At 49.5% G+C, this 21321-nt stretch overlaps 1 protein-coding gene across 1 annotated transcript in view; it reads right to left on the reverse strand.

The window, feature by feature from the left end:
* Positions 1–21321, reverse strand: part of KCNU1 (potassium calcium-activated channel subfamily U member 1) — a 196132-nt gene that overhangs the window by 64240 nt on the left and 110571 nt on the right. The window contains exon 30 of the mRNA XM_066983415.1: positions 9092–9266. The gene's annotated coding sequence lies outside the window, so the exon portion shown is untranslated. The remainder of the gene's footprint in view (positions 1–9091; positions 9267–21321) is intronic.

The following is a 21321-nucleotide window of genomic DNA, read 5'->3' on the forward strand; positions in this document are numbered from 1 at the left end:
GCTTCTGTCATCCCGCAGCTCCAACAAGTGGGTCTCCTTCTGTACGGATAGATCAAGGGACCGCTCGCCTTTCTGCAGCATCCTCGCTCGAGGACGAGCGGTTATCCGTGCACTGGCACTAGGCAGGGCACACCAAAAAAAAGCAGGCGTCACGGCTGGGCACTGCCTATCTTGGAGGGGGCCATCCATACCCCAGGGAGCTCACCATCAATTAAAACAAAGCAGACAAGGAAGCTTAATCATCTCCATCGTAGAGCAGGGGACTTTAAATACCCAGAGAGTAAGAGACCCAGCAAATAATAATAAACGCTACTTGGAGCTGCTGATGCTTATCTAAACTCTGCAGAGTTTGTGTCGCGCTAATTACTGGGGCTGTGTCTGATTAGCTCTGGAGTCGCTCGGGGATTGCTGTGCCTACGTGGGCACCTCGCACACATCACTGCTGTGCTTCGAGCATCGAAGCCAACCACCCGCAGGCCAAGGGGGAGTTCGGTCTTCACAGCCTGCCTGCTTTCTGTCCTTGGTGGGGTCAGCAGCAAGTGGAGCAGAAAAAGGGAGACGACTGCTTTGATGGGTTTCGGAGGTGCAAGCTGGACCAGCATACGCAGAGCTATATATTTAGAGGTACCTAATAGTTACTGAAGACATTGTAAACACCCTTGTTGTTCCTTAAGGACTCTTCTCTGTTTAATCACAAGCCTGGTTACACAACAGCAAGCCCATTGCCTGGGCAACGAGCTGTGATGTCAGGAGTCAGAGCCGACATCTACAGGGAAATGAACAGGAGCAGCTGATGAACCCTAGAGCAAGAGAGTCGTATTTTGATGCCAACTACTTAGTGCCGCTCTCAGATGCGCAGCCCAAGACAGGGAGCAGTTTCCAGGCAGGAAAACGTGATTCAGCATTTCCCCATCACCAGTGGCTCCCAGCATCGCAACATCCAAGGCAGAGAAAGGCTCAACCCAAGCCGTGAGCTCTGTCGGGTGTTTTTGTGTGTGTGTGGTGTTGATGCTGTGATTACACGCACTGGTGAGGCACAGGACAAAGGTACAGGGCACCGTATGAAGACATTTCATGCATTTGTGTAAGTGTGAGAGCCTGCAGGTGGGACACCCCTTGTCCAGCACCAGAAGACACCGGGAAGTGCTGCAACAGCACGTCAACCCCTTGCAAAAATAATAATAATAAAAAAAATCACTATTTCCCTTGTATAGGTGCTTGCTTCTCCTGCCACCAGCTGCATGCTGGAGTCACCATCCAAGACAGTGGCAAACACCAAGCACCGGGGATGTCAGCGAGAGCCTCGGCACTGCCACGTCCCTCTGCTGGGGGACAGGGCCTGGGAGCAGCCCCCAGGCTGGGGAGGGGGCCGAGGGGGATACAGGAAAGGGCTCGCCGAGGGGAGGGAGGGATGAACCGGGCGGTTCCAGTTAGGGAGCTCAGCAAGCGCGAGGTTCATCATTAACTGTCAAACAGCGGTTTTAATCAGCCCTGCTCCTCGGCGGAAGATAGATTTAATATCAAGGCACATTTTCAGAGCCATTAGTTTAATTATGACAGGTGTCTGCAAACTGGATGGCTCCGCTTTCAAGCTATGAATGACAGCGCTTAATTCTCCGGGCCCACGGGGGCCACTAGGGTACTTTACAAAAATGAGTTTCCATTAAAGTGTAAGTGTTTCTTTCTTTCTTCTCCCCTTTCTTCTATTTTTTTTCCAAAATATATAAATATATATTTCTCTCCTTCCGTTCTCTCTCCTCTCTGCATGCTTCAAACTGAGAGCTGATCAGAAAATTGCCCTTTAGTGGAAGGCAAAAATAATTTTCCTCTCCCATTAGGGCTTACATTACAGGTTAGGAAAGCTGTGCCCCACGTTCTCTGGTCAGACAGAAGCACAGCAATTTGCTGCTTAACCTTTCCATTATCCATCTGGCTTCAGCTTTTTCCCAATAAATAGGTAAATAAATAATGGAAGCTTTGGATGCCCACAGGGTGCTGCTTACCCCAAGCAGAGACCAAAGGCAGGTTGTGCTGAGCCCCTGGGGGTATGGGCTCAGCACCGAGCTTGGGCTTCGATGTGCTCTGTGCATCTCCCACCTCTGTGACCAGCCCCACATCAGATGAGGTATGTGGGGCATTCATCTTCAGTGCTCAACTTATATAGGCCTTCTGGAACAGGGCACTTCAGATTTGTCTATTTTAGGCACCAAAAAGCCTTCCTCCCCATCAACAGCAACAAAAAGCATCAAAAAACACAACAAATCAACAGAAAATTCTATGAGACTTATTTTCCAGTACCCAGAGAACTAGATGCTTAGACAGCTCCTGACACAGAATAGGAAAGGTTTCTAATGCCCTCCTACGGCTATCTGATGGTCTTCGCCCACCGCGGTGCCTCCACGTGCGAGCTGCTCCATCCAGAGCAGCAGAACAAGGTTTCCAGAGCACTCCGGACCTGGCCATCTCCTGCCAGACAGCCAGGAGTGCTCAGTCCGCAAGACGTACCCAACAGGCTGAGCTCATTGCGAGGACCGGGTTATTTTGTAAACCTGACTCCAGCTGGCTCTATTATTTAGCACTCAGCTCTTGGAAGTGTTGCTGAGGAGCAGGACTCCGGGCTGGCTGCATTAGAGCGAGGCAGCCGACGTAACTCACGCAGGCACATCTCTGGCACCCGGTCTGGGCCCCAACTGGAGAGACTTGTGACGGAAAGCTTCTTGCTGCCTGACTTGGCTTCTTACTGGGTGGGTGGCAGGTGGGGTTACTGGTACCAAGCGGGACTTACATTTGCATTTAATAAAACTGAAGTACTTGGTGATGCTCCAGACATGAACAGCGTTATAGTCCAGCTTGTAGAGGAAGAAACAGAGGGAAGGAAAGGGGAGAAGACTTATCCTAGCTCTCCAGGTGAGAGCACAGGATGCCTGGCACGCCACCTCCCTGGCTGCAGCCTTTTTTTCTGTTTTAAAGTGCATGGTACAGCTCTGAGAAGCCCTGCTGCAGTGCCTCAGGACTATCCCTGCGCTTTCACCCCAGCCCTGGCAGCTTACTGATGCGTGGCTGACAGCACTGGCCGAGCACCCTGCACCCCCGGCAGGGCCACCCCCTGCACACATTTCCCCAGGGGATGAGGGATGGATGGGTGCTGTCTCCCAAGTCAGCTCCCTTCATCCCATCACACCCTGCTGGGACAAATGCCCAAGGAACAGCACGTGAGGACGGGAAGAAGAGGAGCTGGACTGAGCCCCCCAAGCTGCCCAGTGAAGGCCAGGTTGTGCCAGGAGCAGAACATCGCGCCGCGATCCTGGCTGTGCAGTGACCTCTGCTGCAGAGCCAGGCAGCCACCTGCCACACATGGGAAGCTGCAGCTGATATGCATCTCTGGAAAGAGAGATCAACTCGCACCCTCAACACTGCCTTGATCTCCTGCAAGACTCCCCTGGTCTCTCTGACACCCTGCATGCACGCTGTGCCTGCCCGCATCCCCTGCCGCGGCACAGCAACCACCTCGCTCGTGTGTCAGCTCCCCGGCTCCTGCTGGGAGCCCCAGCGAGCACAAAGGGAAATGAAAGGGTTAGACCTCTAATGCTGTGCTCAGACTGCCTGAGAAGCATTTCTCCAGCCCTCACAAAACAGAATTCATCCAAACCTGGTTACTTCAGAGCTTCACGCATGCACTCCAGCCTTGCCCTGCTGCCCGTTGGCGTCAGCGCCTTCACTGTGCAGCTCTGCAGCTTGAAGCTTTCTCAGCTAGCACTCCTCTGCAGGAGAGCACCGGCCTGGCACACTGCAGGGCTCCCCGGGCAGGCTTCAGGGAAGCACTGGGAGCCGCACGGACCCCACCGAGCTGCCAGCTCCCCGGCCCAGCTGCCCCGGGCTGCCTGGTTTGGGGCCTCCTAGCAAGACAGCAGCCCCGGAGCGGGGCTCACCGGCACGAGGAGCCCCCAAGGCCCTCGCTTCCAGCCTCTGCACAGCCTGGAGTCTCTCAGAGTGTTTCTAAAAGGTCAAAAGGAAATATCACTTCTACTTTCCTCGAGTCTGATTTTGAAATATTCAAGTCTCCAGCCAGCCCTAAACGCTGCTATTCCTTACTCCTAATTCACAAGGTCCCTCGTTATCCCCATGTGCCCGTGACCTTTCCGTCATGTGTGCAGGAGCTGATGAATGGTAGTTAGGAGATGCCAAACTCACTCCACTTGTGAGACAAACCACACCAGTCTCAAACAGGGTCAGGGAAATCCCTCATCACCCAGCTCTTCCAGCACTGGTCTCTGCAAAGCAGGGCTATAGGGCAGGGACTTTATGGCTGCACAGAAAGCACCCTCAGAGAATGGAAGAGCCGTCATCCTCCTCACCCCCAGCATGGTAAAAGGGGATGGCTGTCACACAGGGCAGCTGCCAGCCGGCACCTCGGTGACCTGGGGACTCTCCCTAATCGTGCCTCTGCCTGTACTTACCTTTGCCAGCTGTAGAGAGGGGACCAAACGGCTCATCCGCTTGGCCCCTGCTACAGACACACAGCTCCAGGCAGAGCCCACTGAACTCTGCTGGCTCACACTCGCTCAGGATCCAGCAGAGATTCCTGGAGACCTGCAGACCTCAGGCACTGAGGATGTTAAAGCCTCTCTGGACTTCCTGGCATCCAGTCATACAATGAACTTGTTCAAGTGATCTTGCCAAAACTTGTGCACGCAAAACAGTCTAGGTCAACACTGGCATTCAGTACTTAAAAACCCCTCTACAAGTCTATAAGGCTTTTAAAAAACATCTAGGTGATGGGGGAAACCCATCACAAACTGTTTTTAAACGGAAATCAGACAACGCATTTAGGATTTTTTGAACAGCCCTCCAGCATCCAGTCACCTCGTATGTCCATAACTGCTCTGTAAACACGGCCTGTGGGTGCTAAACTGCAGAAAGCCACTGGGATTTCATGGGAAAGAGACACATTCCTAAGATCCATGACCAAAGTTAACAGCAAACTCGATTCAATTTCTGCATGACTTTCCAATTCCTTTAAAAAAATAATGAACAATGCGTTTCTCAAGGACACGGCCCCCCCGCCCCCTTCCTTTTCATCCTGCTTGGAAGTGCCTCTGCCTTTGTTCCTCCCCAGGAGGGGTCTGGCAGGTTCTAGCACAGGAGGGATCTGGGAGAAACAGCAGAAGTTATTTAAGTCCAAACACATAAAATTATACATATTCAAAACAAAGAGCATGGGAACTTGGCAGAAGGAGAGGGTGTCTAAGTTACCAAAGCAGCCATAACTCAAGAGCTGACAAATGATGTGGGTTTGAAATGACTATTTATTCTGGTATTTAATAATACAAATCCAGAGCGTGGAAACTACTACACAGCTACATCACATTGTCTTTAGTGCCTCCAAGTCACTGAGGGCTATAAGGACTGAGCACTGCTGTGGTTTATATAATTTAATGCCTTTCCTACAGTTTTTTACTGCAGAAAAAAAAAATACACGATCAGCAAGGAAAGGGATTCCCTGGCTAGTTTCTAAGTTAGCTTTGTTTCGGAGACTTTGGAGCTCGGCGAGGCATTGAATAGCGCAGGGGGACCTGTGTCAGAGGGAGCCGACCAGCTCCCAGTCAATCCCTCCTACCCCCATGTTGAAAGCCACATCTCCAGAGCTGCTCAGCTTTATAACAAAGCTGACTCCAGCCGGCGGCACCAAGTACTTGCTCACCATGCGGCAGCAGCTCCCCAGAGACCCAGCTGTGCGGAGCTGCGAATGGCACACGGGCTGGCACTGCACGGAGGGGATGCTCAGTTACGCAAGTTCCTCACCCCACCAAGGAAGAGTCACATTACTGAGCTCCCACTGCAAAAAGCCTAAAAACCAGTGGTTAAAAGCTCAGAGGAGCTTTGTTTTATTTTTTGCTATTATTGTAGTGATAAGCCCGATCTAGGGAGTTGTATCTAGACTGAGTTCAAGTTTTACTTCAGTTTGTTGGTCCCTAATGGGTCTGTGAAACTTCCTTCGGGCAGCACGTGGGCAAAGGGGGTGCTCTCACTACCAAGATCCTTCCTGAGCTACCTCCCCATGCACATCAGTGACCTTCAGGGAAGTCTGGCCCCTTGAGAGATTCTGGCCTGATTATGTAGGACTGAAAGGTGGTGATTTGACCTTAAAATGCCATTTCAGGTGTTTGGTGCAGTCTCAGCTACCCCACAAGACGTGCAGAGGGCAGCACGTTCCCCTGCCCTAAACCTAGGCAGAGGCATTACTTCAGGTTACCCTGGAATAAGTCAAATGTAAAACAACAGCCTGGGTTCATGCCTCACAGGCTGCTGCTTGCTTTTTCCCCCCCTGCATGTTCAGTAGGCTTTTTGTATTTTAAATGCAATCCAGACTATAGAGTATATTTCTATTTTTCGAGTGAATAATGTTGTAATGACTAATTGCTACAGAAATTCACCTCTTCGTCTAATAAACCCAGTCCAATTGACTGGGGAAAGGAATCTATTGTTTTAAGATGTGCAATAATAGGAAAAAGGATTTTATGGCTCTCCATGACCTTTAAAAGGAAACTCAGAAAGTGGCCGGACAAAGCAAATACAGAAGGGTTCCTAGGAAAAAGCTGTCTGCAGTGGGTGTCTTTCCATATTAAATGGATTTTTTAAAACTCAGGTAAAGATTCTCATGCTCACTACATAGGAAACAGCCCCAGTGAGAAGAAGTACCCTTAAAAAAAGAGGCAAGCATGCTTGCTGGTTGCTGCAGGCTGAGAATAGCTTCAGTTCAACTGCAAATTAAACATACAATGAACAATGCCCAAATCAATATGGTTTGACTTTGGTTTGGAGAGGAGATGATGGATTCAGTTTCCTTTCCTTAACCCGTTCTCAAGCCTGCTGTCAGTGAGTTTGCAGATTGTTCCCAGACGTGCTGCAGACTCTGGTACTGGCCCAGTAGGGAAGGGAGCCCAGCAGAGCCCCTCGTTCAGCACTGATCCACACCCGGGGCAGGCTGGGGGGAGTAACGGATGCAGGGGGGTCAGGACTGACATCCAAAGCAGGACTCACAAGGCTCATCACAGATGGCCACATTACAAAGCCCTTAGCCCCCAGTAAGGCCAGTAGCTCACTCCACAGCTAAGCAGCCTGCACAGGCAACCAGATTGCAGCTAGCACAGAGTTACAAATCTCTGACCCTGCTCAAAAAAAAACACACCTGAAAGCATGCTGTCTGGAGTCCCATCGTCACAGCAGGGTGCTGCCCTTCTGACAAGGGCCCCAGGGAAGGGATGCCAAAAATCCCAATGCTGCCCACCAACACTTCCCAGTGGCCGGGAGCCCCCAGACCCTACCAGCTACCTCGGGAGGCCTGCTGCTGGCTGCAGGCAGGGAACGGCACCTAGCTCATCCAAATCCAGAGGTAATAAATAAAGGCATACTAGTGCTCCCAGCACACGATGAAGCTGTTGAATTTATACCCCTTCACATCAAGGGCTGCCAGCAGACGAGCATACTGTGTTCATCACAAGTCATTTTACGTGAGGTCAGTGCAACGCCCAACCCTCACTGGTGCTGGGTTGGATTAACACAGAGCTTAGGCACCACTCGAGTCCCACTCCAGCCCTCCAAGTGGAAACCCTGTTCGCTTTCGGTACAGGAGGAATTTTACCCAGAGACTTCACGCTGACTGACAGCCAGCTGGGTACTTGCTGCCACAAGAAGAGTAAATAACACAAAGCAAAACTGGTTGTCACATTGCAAAGTGCTATTAACAACCCAAAGTAGAAACCACTAACTGCTTCTGTGGAAAGCCACTGAAGGAACAAGTCGATGTGTTTGTTTGTTTCCTTCACCTTAAATGCTTCGAAGAATCGTGAGAGGAACAGTATTTCAACCGTGAACTACCCAACCTTCAAATGCATTACCCAAAGAGAAGACCAGCATTAACATCTCTGCACAGCTATCACAAAGAAATAAAAAGTGTCGCAGCCCCCAGAACCTGACAGATGCTCTGAGCACGCTTACTTTTGGCTGGGAGAGCTACTGAAATCTGCATGAGATACGAGATGCACCAGAACATTCAGCCCAAAAAAAAAGGAATATTCCAGAACATTTGTGAATCAGCTTTTCTAAGGCATTGAACCCTTCTTCCTTTCATCTTCTCCACAGAGAAAACACATAGTAAAACTACATAAATTATCAGCTGTACCATGAAAAATAACCTCCCGGGACTACAGCAAGCACTAGGAAATGCAGTTTTTCCTCCAGCACTGTTTCATCAAGACCAAGGAGGTAGGGAATCGATGGGTTATAAATCAGGCAGGGTGGTGTTAATCCCCGAGCCACTCACCGAACCCCCTGCACCGTTCCAGCAAGGACTTAAACAGCAGATTTTGTACTGGCTTTGTGCAGATGGAGGTTGCCGAGCACTGGACGTGCGGCGCTGTGGGAGACACTCACCACCCTGCTTGGATGCTGAAGCAGGGGCAGGTGCTGCTCAGACACGTGCTGCTCGTGGTGACAGAGGTCTTTGTTCTGGAGGGCGACAAAAGGGAGCCACAGGGGGCCATGAAGACCCCCTGTCCCTGCTCTGACTGCAGGGAGAACCTTGGGCACCCGTAACCTCTCGCCTCCAACACACAGGTAAAAGGCAGAAGAGAACTCAAGACTGCCACAGACACCAGGCTAGTGGAACAAAGCTTGAAAATCCCTAATGGCTTTGAGGAAACACAGCCCCATGTTTACTATTTCTGCAGTACCTCATTATTTAAGCCAAAACACATGATTTTAAGACAGCTGACTCAGGGCTTTTAATGCTTAGGGTTGCTAACGCCGTATGTGCACAAATGCTTTTCAGAGGTTCTGATCACCTGCAATTCACACCAAATTGTGGGTAGCTAGCACTAAAAACAGCAAGCCTGTAATTTTATATGCAGTTGCTATTTTACTTCCCGCTTTCTGTTGTGACCTTGATATTTTTGTGGTCCCAGATAGATGCAGCAAATGGAAAAAAAAAACATCGTTTTGCTCCCATGCAAAGCTGTTTCTTCTCAGAAGAGGCGGTGAATTTTTATGCCCAGTGGCAAACACACAACCCATAATCCAAAGTAAGTGTTACCTGTGGCAGACAGGCTTCTGCAGCAGCACAGGGACACGCTCCCTCGGAGAAACTGGCAGGAATTTTCTTAAGGTCAAGCTTTGGCTCCAGCAGGGACGATACCAGATTTTACAGGCTGGCAACCAGTCACCTTGTTGCTATTCAGAGCAATACGAGCTCGTTCATTTGTCTCTCACTGTAGTTAAAAAGAAAATAAAGAAAAAGACACATCAACACAACTACAAAGATCAGCTCTCTAGAAAGCAAGCTACAATATATAGGTTACAGTTTCCTGCTAAAACAAATCCCCTCACAGTATGATTTCATAGGCCATGCTAATTATTTTTAGGGCAAGCATAATAAAACCCAGGTGATTTGCCTTTAGCAATTTCTTCTTATCTTCACACAGCTCCGGATCATTTACCCACATGGCAAGCAATTACAACGAGCCCTGCAGTTCTTAACAGACATCTTTTGTCGAAACCCGGCAAGAGTACACAAAGGTTAATATGCTTCTGCACTACAGAAATCTGGGCATTGTCTTGTGGATTGTAAGACGTGCTGGTGACATGCTGAATTCAGCTGATTTACAAGATCAGCAAAACAGAAGGTTTTCCCACCGGGAGCCTTTTCCTAACTATTTCCTCACCGGGACGTTGGCGGGCAGGAGCCTGGGATTTGGAGCCGCCCTGCAGCCGGCGCATCGGGGCTGCGGCCAGGCTGCGCTCGCCCCGCTTCCCCCGAGAGCTGGCTTTCTGCTTCGTGATAACACAGAAAAGCAAAATCGCCCCACACTGTGGCCCTCCGCCTCCCGCAGGTTGTGTCTCTCGAGCACAAACCCGCTCTTCTGTCGCGCGCTGTGCGGCCACGGCGAGGAGAGTTTTGCTTGCCTGGGCTGGACGCGAGTGGGACTTGGTGTGAGGGTCAAAATGCAGGAAAAGGAGAAATTCGTCTACGCCGTAGCATCAGGCACTTGCGGCTGCTTGTATTAAATTGTCTCTCCATTGGGTATTAAGTGTAACATGCATTTAGGCTAACTCTGGGGTGCCTGAAGAGTAGAGACAGGAGATCTTTCCTCAGCTTTTATTCATATCAAAATATATATTTGTATTGATGAAGTACTGTCTGTCAGGCTACCGATGGAAAATCACTCTTGATGCAATAAAACCCTGCAGCCTGCTCAACTCTGCTAACAGTAACCCTACCCCGGCATTTAATTACAACTTTCAGGCTGAGAACCGACCCAGCTTGGTAGGAAGGGGAAGGATCCGTGGCACCAGGGGATCCTACACCGCCGGGACGGCGCTTGGTCCCACCGCGGCTCTGAGAGAGACGATTACAGAAGGAGAAGCCTGTTGTATGGCGCAAAGAAATAATTAAAAAAACCTTCAGAAGGTTTGGCAGCATAAAAATTTCTGGCTCTGTCGTCTCTCTGTTTCTGTGAGCAGCAAAAGATCCATAATTCTCACACTTAATGTAATTCCAAGGCATCTAAAGTGATTTACAGTCAGTTTACTCAATACTTTCAGCTTTATTTAATGTAACAGTTATGGCACATAAAAAGTTTATTGAAAATCCTTTGGGAGTATGATTGAGTAAGAAACAGTCATTGCTAATACCATTACAAGAGCTGAAGAGAAGGATCCCAGCATGTTCTCTCGGTGACCTTTATGGCTCCGTGAGCCAGGGTTACCCCAGGAAATCCTCCCCGCCCCTCGGGGACGGCGCCCCTGCCCCGGGGGGCTGCGGCGGCCTCCTGCCCCCTGGGGCCGAGGAGCTGCTCTGCCTCGCCTGCAGGGTGGGAAGCAGAGGGAACTTCTGGGAAGCCGAGGGGGGAGGAATTTCCCTCCTGCCAAACTCACTCACTTATGCAGTTATTTATTTTCGCATTTGCCATTTGCAAGCAGAGCTGACGCTCTTCTCTGAAGAGCAGAGGAGCTGCTTTGGGTGGGGTTGGGATGCGAACAGGGCTGCAGCGGAGTGAAATCGCACGGATCCTTCCCAGCTCAGCTCCCCGCCGTGCCATTAACTCTTGCAGCATCGTCAGCTTGCTAACCTTCTCCCCAAATACGAAATTGCAAAAGCTGTTAATTTGCCCTAGCAGTTAACAAACATCACTTTACTATCATTAGAGCAATAACTATAATTTACTAAATGCCAGCACTGTTGGTGATAGCATCCACGGCGGTGCAGATATCTCAACATCAATTTTTGTCGGATATTCTTGCACTGCTGGCAGCCCACCAACGTTGCTTGAAACAACCGAGCATTCACGTCTATCTCAAAAGGCTGGAAGAGGAGCACAGTTATTATGGCCGTCGTTTTGGCAGCACCTAGAAGCTCCAGTCGTAGACCAAACCCACCTCATCCACGCTGCGTAAATACAAACCACTGCAAACCTTCCCGAGGGCACCGGTGTGAGCGCTCCCTTTCTCCATCCCTCGTGCCAGGGCTGAAGGCAGGTGCCAAAGGACGATGCCTGGTGCCGTGCGCGGTCTCCGGCGCCCAGGCAGATACGGCAGAAAGCGCAGCCTTCCTTCAGCTGGGACGCTTCCAAGATCTCTTTTCTCAAACCTACTTTCACACACAGTCACAGATTGTTTGCAAGCAAGCCATCTTTTCCAGGAATCAGAGGTGAAAGGTGTGTTATGTGAAGGCGGGAAGAGCCAGCAAACCCAGCACCAAATGAAAAATAAAAGCGCGCTGAATAAACTGGAATAAATAGACAGTAAAAGAAAAACATGTTCCACATGTGCATGTTCCATAAACAGAAAAAAGGTTACATTTTTTAGATAAGGCAACTGTGATGGATTGTTTAGCTGTATTTGTCAATCAAGTATTAAGACTTGCAGAATTAAAATCAGAGCAGTTCAGAGATGGATTCCAAGCTCTCCAAAACATCAGGTTTGGCATTTAGATAGCTATCAAGCTATCATCTCTAGACAGACAAACAGATAGATGGATGGATGATTTGGAGAAAAAGATGGAGACATTCTTTCAAGACTTTTTTTTTTTTCCAAGAGATGATTTGCTCGTGCCAAGAATTCAGCCTGGGGACAAGTCCAAATGTAGCATTTCCTCTAGCTTAAACTGGGGCTTGGCCCAAACTAAACTTTGGCTCCAAAGACCTGCTCTCAGCAGGGACGCGGAGAACAGGATTTGGTGCCTCAAGCCCACCCCTGGTTTAGCAGAACAGACATGTGCATCATTAGAGGAATGGACACCTGCCTTTGCCCCCAGAAACACCATTTACAGGTGCCCAAATGTTAATGCCGAACAGATGGGTGGGAGAAAAGCAGCATTTCATGCTGGAATGGGCAGAGCAGACTCCAACAAGCCCACTATTGTTAGACAGAAATTCCTAGAAACAGATGCAGCAAATTCAGTGCTTCAGAGCCAGTTCTGGAGTTTGGGGTCTGCTGGGAGAAGACTGTGTAGCTTATGGATTAATGTACTATTATTACATTACTCTTTAAGCTTCAAAGGTCTGCCAGGAAACCTAAGCCTACTATCTATTGAATGACATTTTAAGAACAAATAATACATTAATATATTTAATTTGAGAATAAACACATACATTATAGGAAGGGATTTTGTCTATGCTGATAAGTCAGTGCCTGACCTTTCCATTGCAATCCCCGGGTGCTGAGCCGTAGAGGACCTCTTCCAGGAACCTTTGCTATCAGCTGCGAGGCAAGTGCCTTAACGCTGGTCCTGCCGGCTCAAAACTGCAGCTGACACGCTGTTTGGAAATGGGAGCTTAGCCGTAATTATCCCTTCGACACTAATCTACAGCTACACTAAATCTTGTTGCCTCAAATTAGTTAATCAATTAAGTGTCAAACCACAAAATGTTAGTGATTGTGGCCTGAATTTATTGCCTTGGCACATGCTTCCATCTGCTGCCTCGCTCCTTTACTCAGGTTCTGCCATCGGAAAACTTTGGGACAGGCACTTCCCTGGGCTCATTAGGGACGGATTAACGAGGCCAGGCCTGGAGTACTGGGTCCAGTTCTGGGCTCCCCAGTACAAGAGGCACGGAGCTACTGGAGAGGGCCCAGTGCACGGCCCCAGAGACAGTCAAGAAACTGGAGCATCTCCCCCGTGAGGAAGGGCTGAGAGCTGTGACTGGTGACCAGGTGAACACCACAGGTCACCTGCACCATCACCTCCTGCCAGCCTCGACCATTCTGCGGTGCCCAAGTCTGAATCCTAATTCTTCACGAGCCCGAGATGAGTTGTTACGCTTACAGCAAGCCAGAAAGTCCCAGTACTTGCACAGGATAGCCTGGAAAATTTTAGAAGCTGATCAGTTCTCCTGGAAGTGTTTTCAGCTTCAGAGGTAGGGTTTTTTGGAATTTCAGTGAAAAGATAAAACTGATAACTGCAACATTTAACTTTTTCAAAAGTCATGTGAAAATATTCAGCCTTGGAAAACATTTCTGGTCAAAAAATAAAATAGTCTGTTTTCCTGGAAACAGTCTCAGAAAATAAATGTCATGCTTTTAAGTGTATATTTGAAAAAGGAAGAAAAGGAAGCTTTTTTTTTTTTTTTTTTTAAAAAAAAGAGTTTTAGTTTTGTTTGTTATTATTGAAAAACAAAAAAAAATAAAAATGATTTTTCGATGGAAATTTCAGTTGTCGGTGAAAAGCTATTTTTCATTTAAATTATGTTTAGAAGAAAAATATTCACCCAGTTCTAGTCCCCAGGGCTAATGTCTGCAAGAGCTGCGTGGCCAGGGGTCATCTTCTCCCCATTTACAACTCCTGGGGCCAGAGCAGAAAGGGAAAGAGATGAGTATTCAATGCTCGGGGTCCCCGAGTGAGATGAGTGATGCTGGGCAAGTTATTGCCACACTGGGAGCAAATGAAAGCATCCTGCTCCTCGGCTCTGTCATTGTCCTACCTCTGATGATCAGTTAAAAATGTAAATACGAAGGCTAGACTTTGGGAAAGCTCGTACAGGACGATGGGGGGAAAAATTGCAAAAGTGAGGTTTATTGATCCCCAGTCGAGATTGATGGCACAATAAGAGCAGGAGGCGAAGAGTGATTTTGCTTTTGAAAACGTTGATGAATAAGCACTCAGGGGCAACAAATAGCTGGACTCACCGAATGATGGACGGCAGCAGGCGAACAAGATGCATTTTTATAAATGGGTGAAAGGAGAGGAGGACTTATTAAAAAAAATGAATGACCACATGTGGCAGGGATATGCCACTGGGGAGAAGCCAGCCATTGATTTATGTGCACTACTGGCATTTGAAAATTCAATAATAACATTGACAAATGAGAGGCAAAGCTGGCCAGAGGACAGCAGAGAACTTGGAGTGGAGAAAGAAAATGCCAAGGTCAGGATGAAGGAACAGAAAAACATGCTTATGTTGGAAAGGCTTTGAGTTAACTCATCTATATAAAGACATTAAGAAAAATCACTCCGGGATCAGAGCTCACCATCCTGACTCTGTGGCATGAACTGGAGAGAAGTAAATGAAGGAGCTGCGGCACCCAGTGGGCCGCTCTATGGGATAGCCGCCTCCTGACCTGGGGAGCGGGGACCGTTTATAATCTTCCCCTCCAGCTTCTGGTAAGCCGGTGCCTCCAGCTCCCTGGCACCTTCAAAATTAAACACCCTGCAGCTTCTAGGAGCAGTTGGCACAACGCCCCCAGGCACGAGCACTGCCCCGCTCGCAGCTTCGCCCTTCGCATCGCCGGCTGGGCTCCCTGCAGGGGCTCCCGGAGACGCTCGGTGTCCGAGCCCCGTGGCACACGCACTGAGCTGGGGGCAACCGGTTTTATGGGGGCCAGTGAGAGAAGGGAGCGCGGTGAGAGGGGGGCAAGGAACACGGTGCAGCCCAGCTGCGAGGAGGGGCTGCCGGAGGTGGTGTTGTGGCTGGGGCTGGGCTACGGCTGGGCAGGGACTGAGCCATACGCTGCTGGCAGGGCTGTCACGTCGCCCCGTGTCACTGCTCCGAAGGCTCGCGCATCCAAAAAAGGCAGAGGAGAGGAGCTGACGGCTCCTCCGGGCTGGGCAAGTCTTACAGAAGTGGAGTTTGCCTTCTCCTTCACCTGCTCAGGAGGGGATGGCAGATGCCCTGTTGCAACAACCTCTCCTGCAGCACAGAGACCCAGTTCTTTGAAGCCCACGTGAAAAAGCAGGAACTGAACCCCACCAGAGCCGTCTCTGGCTACCACTTGCATAACGCCTTGTCCTCACCAGCTCGCACAATGTAGCGTGGCACATAATGTTACCTTAACATTTGATCTACTTAATAAGCCCCCCATTTTTTTTTTTCCTCCGTGTCTTCTGGCTCAGTTACAAATGGCAGTAAAAGAGTACAATCAGCAGGCCAGGCTGCACGGAGAACACTGGTGAGAATGTGGCAGGAATGTACTTTGCTCTTTCTCACTGTTCCCGGCCTCCCTCCGGGCTTGTATTCATCTATGAAGATGTCTTTTCTAAATGCTGGAAGGTCAGAGGTGTGGCTGGAACATAATTCTGTGCATCAGTGTGCTTGGCTCAGTCGCAGGAGCGCTTACTCAGTGGGGGAGAGAGTGCAAAGCCTGTTCACAGCCCCGATACCGCTCACCGGGGCCAGTGGAAGCGACTCCAGGAGGCTGGGTCAGGCCCTGGGAAACCCAGGAGTTTGGAGCTCGGTGGGTTTGAACACTCAGAGGGTACAGATCCCGTCCTGGGGCTCTGCACAAGACTTTGGTGTTGAACGAAGCAAAGACCTCAAACAGCATGTAGCAATTTGCAGCGTTAGGACAGCATCCATCCTACAGAGACTGGCTTGAGGCTGGGGGTAGTTCGAGCCCTCAAGCCCTTGTGATACTACAAGTCTTGCTCTTTTTTTTTTTTACATATATATTTTTAATATTTTTTTTCCTGGCCTTTTTGCAAAACAGTTTATTTCCACCTTCAGCAAAGCAGCTGAACTGTTCGTGGTGCTTTATTGCTCAGTTTTCCAACCTGGTAAATCTCACTGCCAGAGCCAGCTTTACTTTAAATATCATCTGCGACCACATGACTGAATAGCTGCTGTGCAGCACCGGCCTGGATGCTTTAGGATCTGTCCCTAAACAAGTTCCAAGCCAACTAATCCTTCAATACTAAGGGAAGTGATCTTCTGTATCCCCTCTCCTCCAGCCAGAGCAAACTTTGGCCAGGTGTTTTGGGGCCAAACCACCTAAACCCGAGGCCAAAACGCTCTGTTAGCAGGAGGGGGATTTAGGACAAACCTCATTTTTCTGCACCACCCCAGCAGAGGTGTCAGCAGAAGGGTTACACACGATCTCATTAAGATTTACATTGCTGAGAATGGCGTTTGTACTCCTCTTATATGTTCTCTGTATTTAGAGGACTGCTGTTGCCACTCAGCTCCTCTATATACAGAATCAGTATCTTGGCACGTTATCCTTTGCCATTATCAATAATGAGGCCCACGTGAACACACACATTTTCTGCTCAGTATGTACAAGCTCTGAAAACAAACAGTATCACCTCACGTTTCCTTGATCTGAGGATCTCAAAGCAATTCACGCAGGTAAAATAAGTGTCTTGTACAGGTAGGTAAAGTGAAGGACAGGGAATTTGTCAGATTCATCCAGGTTTTATCGGGAGTCTGTGGATGAAAACAGACCGACACTGCTGCAGGGATGGCTGGAGCCCCTTCCAGTATCTGGCAGTGTCTCTCTGCAGATGTAGCTTTACCCCTCTGAAAATCTCGCAGTAAGAGTTTTAAACAAATAATTTAGGTTGGCAAGGAGCAGCTTGCTCTTTCTGGTTGCTGAAAAAATCCTCTACTCAAGTTTGACATAGCTGAAATAATTAAAGAAGGAAAAAGTTGAAAAGCCGATAAAATCTCTGAGAGCCCACCCCTCCGCCTGTCCCAAGCAATGTTACGCTGATAGCTGCCTGTGTCAGCAACAGGGTTTTGCAATCAAATTTGAAACAGTGCAGCTGAGGACAGCAATAATTTAGAGTTTGGAGCCAGTACTGCAGAAAACCTACAGGCCCAATCCCCGGCTGGTGTAAACTGGTGTAATTCTGCTGCTGTGAGGCTCGTGAACAGCAACTGAGGATCCGGCCGGAGGATCTTACCCCCTCCTCCCCACAAAGGTTGGAGCAGCTCCTGAGAATCACTCTAGAGCCCATTAAAACAAAAGTAAGATACCTCCAATCATTATTACTCATTTTTATGGCCACGTTGTTCACAAATGACTGAATTTAGCTGTCAAATGTATAGAAAAGAAAAATAAAATCGAAGCATCAGCCATCTGCGCCCCAGAAAATGTTTATATTTTCATGGGTTGTTTATGGCAAGAAGGTCTCAGCTCCTTTGTTGCACATCATATTAGTTATTGCATGGGAAATGAGTGTTTTTCACTTCGCCATTTATAAGGTTTTTGCATTCTCTCTCTTGTGCATGCTCGATCTCTCCCTATATGTATTTTTAGTCCATATGTCTCGGATTGACGCATGGAATTGTGTTTGTTTTACTGGTTCTGTCTCTCTAATAGTTTTTCATTGCAAAGGGGATCCAATGTTTCTTATTTACTCTGCTTTCTTCCAGTGCCATTATTGTGAGCGCTCGGTTCAATCAATCCAATTGCCTGATAGCTATGAGGTTCCCTGACCTATTTGAGTGTGAAGGAAACGGGAGCGGGGAGAGCTCTGAAAGCCTGCCTCGCCTCGCCTCGGCTCGGGGATGCTTGCAGAGGGCCGGCGCTTGGGAAGCTCGCACGCCTGCCGGTGCCGTGGGTCAGGTCCTCAGCGGGAACCCGGGGTCAATCTGCTCGGTGACACGGGGCAGCTGCAGCAGCCCCCAGCTGGGGACGTGGCCTGGTTTGCTCGGATGTACCCCTGGACAAGGGCTGGGACAAGTGCCCCGTGACCCAAAGGAGGAATCCATGCAGTCATCTCCCTTGAGCCATCTTGGCAGCCACTCAGCTTTCCAGCGAGGTTTAGCGGCAGCACTCAGAAACTCAGGCCCTCTCTCAAGCTGAGTGCCCCAAATCCAGTAGCCACTTAGGAAAACTTTGGCCAAAAGGCATCAAGAATAAGGCACAGTTGTTGCAAGTGAGAGTTCCACTCCACCAGATCATGTAAACACATATTTAGCTCTAAGTGGATAAGTAATCCCTCTGAGAGCCACCCAAGTTGAACGGTTTTCTAGATCTGGCGCTGTGCTTCAGCTGAGCAGCAGATTTTCCCTCTTCCAATCCCCCCGCAAGGAAGCGCACGCAGAAGTTAAAATCCTGGCGACTGCCTCCACCTCCATCCCTGGCCCCATCTCACATTCCCTACCCTTACCTGGGAGCGTGCTGCAAGCAATGGGAGCGTAAATCTGCTGAGGCCACAGTAACGTACGGGGCACCAGGGAGGCCTCCTCCACAACACGGAGTGCCGCTGAGGGCCCTGTGCTGCAGGAGAGGGAAGGGGAAATAAAGGGCACGTGAGGACCAAATAGCCGCCTGACGGAGCCAGCGCTGCTCTCTGCGTCTCTCCAGAACGCCGCCTTTGTGGCGCCGTGTATGAGTTTCAGAGACACATTTGCACGCTCCTGCCTCTCAGCACAAGGTCCCAAGCCCCCCCGATCTCCTGTAGTGTGCAGTAGTGTGTAACCGGGGTTTTCATCAGCCCACACTTCTCATCCTCTCACCCATCGGCAGGCCCCATCTCAGCGCGGCCTGCTCGGGGCGTAGCAGCAGCCCCACAAGACGGGGCAGGACCACGGTTTGGTGCTGCCAGAAGACAGCCGGTCTCCAACAGAGCCGGCAACCTCCTGCCTTGAAGATGCTTTGATGGCATTGACAAAACCCTTCTGCACTCCCAGAACTCCCTCAAGTCCTGTGGTAGAGCTGTGGCCCCAGGGGAGCATCGCCTGCCCTGCCATGGGGAGCAGAGCCTTGGAGGAAGGCCATGAGCTGCTGCCCATCAGGGGGCAGAACCAGGGCCAGGGGACGTCACCGACACACGGGGATGGTGTCACCACCGATACCGAGAAGACATGCGGGGCTGTCCCCTCTTACACCGAGCCAGAGGCAGCATGTGGCCGTCAACCCGCGGCGATGCTGAATGAGAAATCCCAAGGAAACGAAGTGAGGAAATGAATTCCAGGCGAGCGGCGCGGGCAGGGGGAGGGAAGGGTGGAACGAGCGTCTCTCTTTTCAAGGCAGCTGGGCTTATTTTAATGGGCAAGGTCAGCAAAGAAATGACCAGGAAGAGAAATCGCTGCCATTACAAATCAGTCGCGATCTTGTATCAATTATTCCCTGCACAGTTCCCTTGCCTTGGGCTGAAGCAAACACGGCCTAATCAGTTTTACATCTACGTTTAATTTTATTGGAAAGAGGAGCCAGCAATGCATCATGGGGCTGCTGTGTGACATGAAAGGTGACCCCTGCCAACTTAATGACACAATACATAACCCTTAATGAAGTCACTATCTTGTCCTTTTTTTGCTGTCTCAGCCTGATGATTTATGATGGCATCATTTTGCTTTGCCCTCTTTTCATTTCAGCTTGACAAAGTGGATGAAACAATTATCTTCGTTATCGGCCGGAGCAGTAGAAATGTGATAGTTGAGGATTTCTGCAGGTGGAGGCTTCGGCTATGGATCAAACAAATGGAGAAAGGCGCTTAGAAATTGGGGGGTTCCCCCCTTCCTTTCTCTCTCTGACTGCGGCCTCCCGAAGATGGATAGAGGATCCCAACAAGCCTTGCAGGCCCTACATCACTGCGGCAAGGAGCAACTTCAAGGAGAAGAGATCTTTGGAGCAGCAGATAGAAGACAGCTGGGAGGTTTCAATCTGGTTCCTTTCTCAGCTCTTTTCCTCTCCTCCCCACACACACATGTAGTGATATGATGCAGACCCACGAACACACCTGACAGGAGTTGTTAGCAGCTACATACAGGTACTGAGTGCTAATGACCAGGTGTATTTGTGCCTCTGCATATCCAGACGTGTGTGTGGGTTTCCATCTGATTTTATTAAAAGCAGCATAAGCTTGTATGTAATTCTTCAGAGCTGAGTCTACCTCTCCATGGTCACAACAGTTTCTGGCTGGAAGTGCTCCACAGACCTGCCATTACTAACTGCAGCTTGATGCTTTGAACAAAACCACAGACTAGATTTTCTTTTTTTTTTTTTTACGAATCTTAAGAGAAAACAGGTACCTCTTCTTCCCTTGCTACCTACAGAGGTTGTATGATGGAAACCTTCCTCCACTGACAGATGCAGATGGAAGCTGACGGCACAGTATTTCAGTCCTGCTAGGCAGAGATGACAAAGTGCCCTTGCTAGCCATATGCTTGATGGCACTTGGAACTGCCACAGCAATATTTTTTGGCTGGTGCTGCTCAGGGTCTGATGTGGCTGTTGCTGTTTACTTGGTTTCTCCTCTACATTGAGATGATTCAGGATGACTGTGAGCAGACCTTAGCAGTAGTGTTTAGGCACATGAACAAATTGCTGCAATTCCTCACTGATTTTAAGAGATAAAAAAGACAAACTCGGCTATCCCACTCATGCTCTTTGCCTGCATAGGGCTGATCCTCGCAGCGCCTTTCCCAAGTCCCAGGCACAGCCATTCCTTTACTCTACGAGCTGATGGAAGCCCTCTGTCCACATTTCACCAGCAAGGTTGAGCCTTGCTTGAACTTTCTGCTCTGTGGTACACTACTCAGCTCCCCCAAGTCCCCGGTGCGAGCTGCCGGAGAACCCTCCATCAGCAGGGCTGAATTTAAAATGTTCCAGGGCTTGAACACAGCACTCAGCCAACTCAATCACATTGCCCTGCTCCTCGCTATGGTTTGTGTATTTGGAAGGCTACCTATTTTTAGCCACATTTTTGATGTTTTTGGAAATGGTAGTGAGAAGCCTTCCAGGATTTTACAACTGCTGCTCCGGCCTTCCAGTGCTCTTATGTGCACCCTTGCAGGTCAAGACCTCTCTACAGGGAACCAGTTAGAGTACCTCTAATTAAGTTATTCTGCTTCATTCCTGACTAATATAAAACACACTTATCAACCCAGATTCTGCATCAGGGCTCCTGATCAGCCTCAAGCTCCATCCTCCTCCTACAAGGACGGCTTTCTCTCCGCGCTGTGACCTGCGCAGGGCTGCTCAGGGAGGGTGGGGAAGGAATGAGAAGATAAATGTAGTTTGGCAGGACATTAAGGGAAACCACAATATTGCCTTGTAATGCAGCTCCTATCTGATCAGCAGAGTCAAATGTGGTGCCGG

The sequence above is a fragment of the Anser cygnoides genome, chromosome 26, assembly GCF_040182565.1.
Source record: "Anser cygnoides isolate HZ-2024a breed goose chromosome 26, Taihu_goose_T2T_genome, whole genome shotgun sequence".
Lineage (NCBI taxonomy): Eukaryota > Metazoa > Chordata > Aves > Anseriformes > Anatidae > Anser > Anser cygnoides.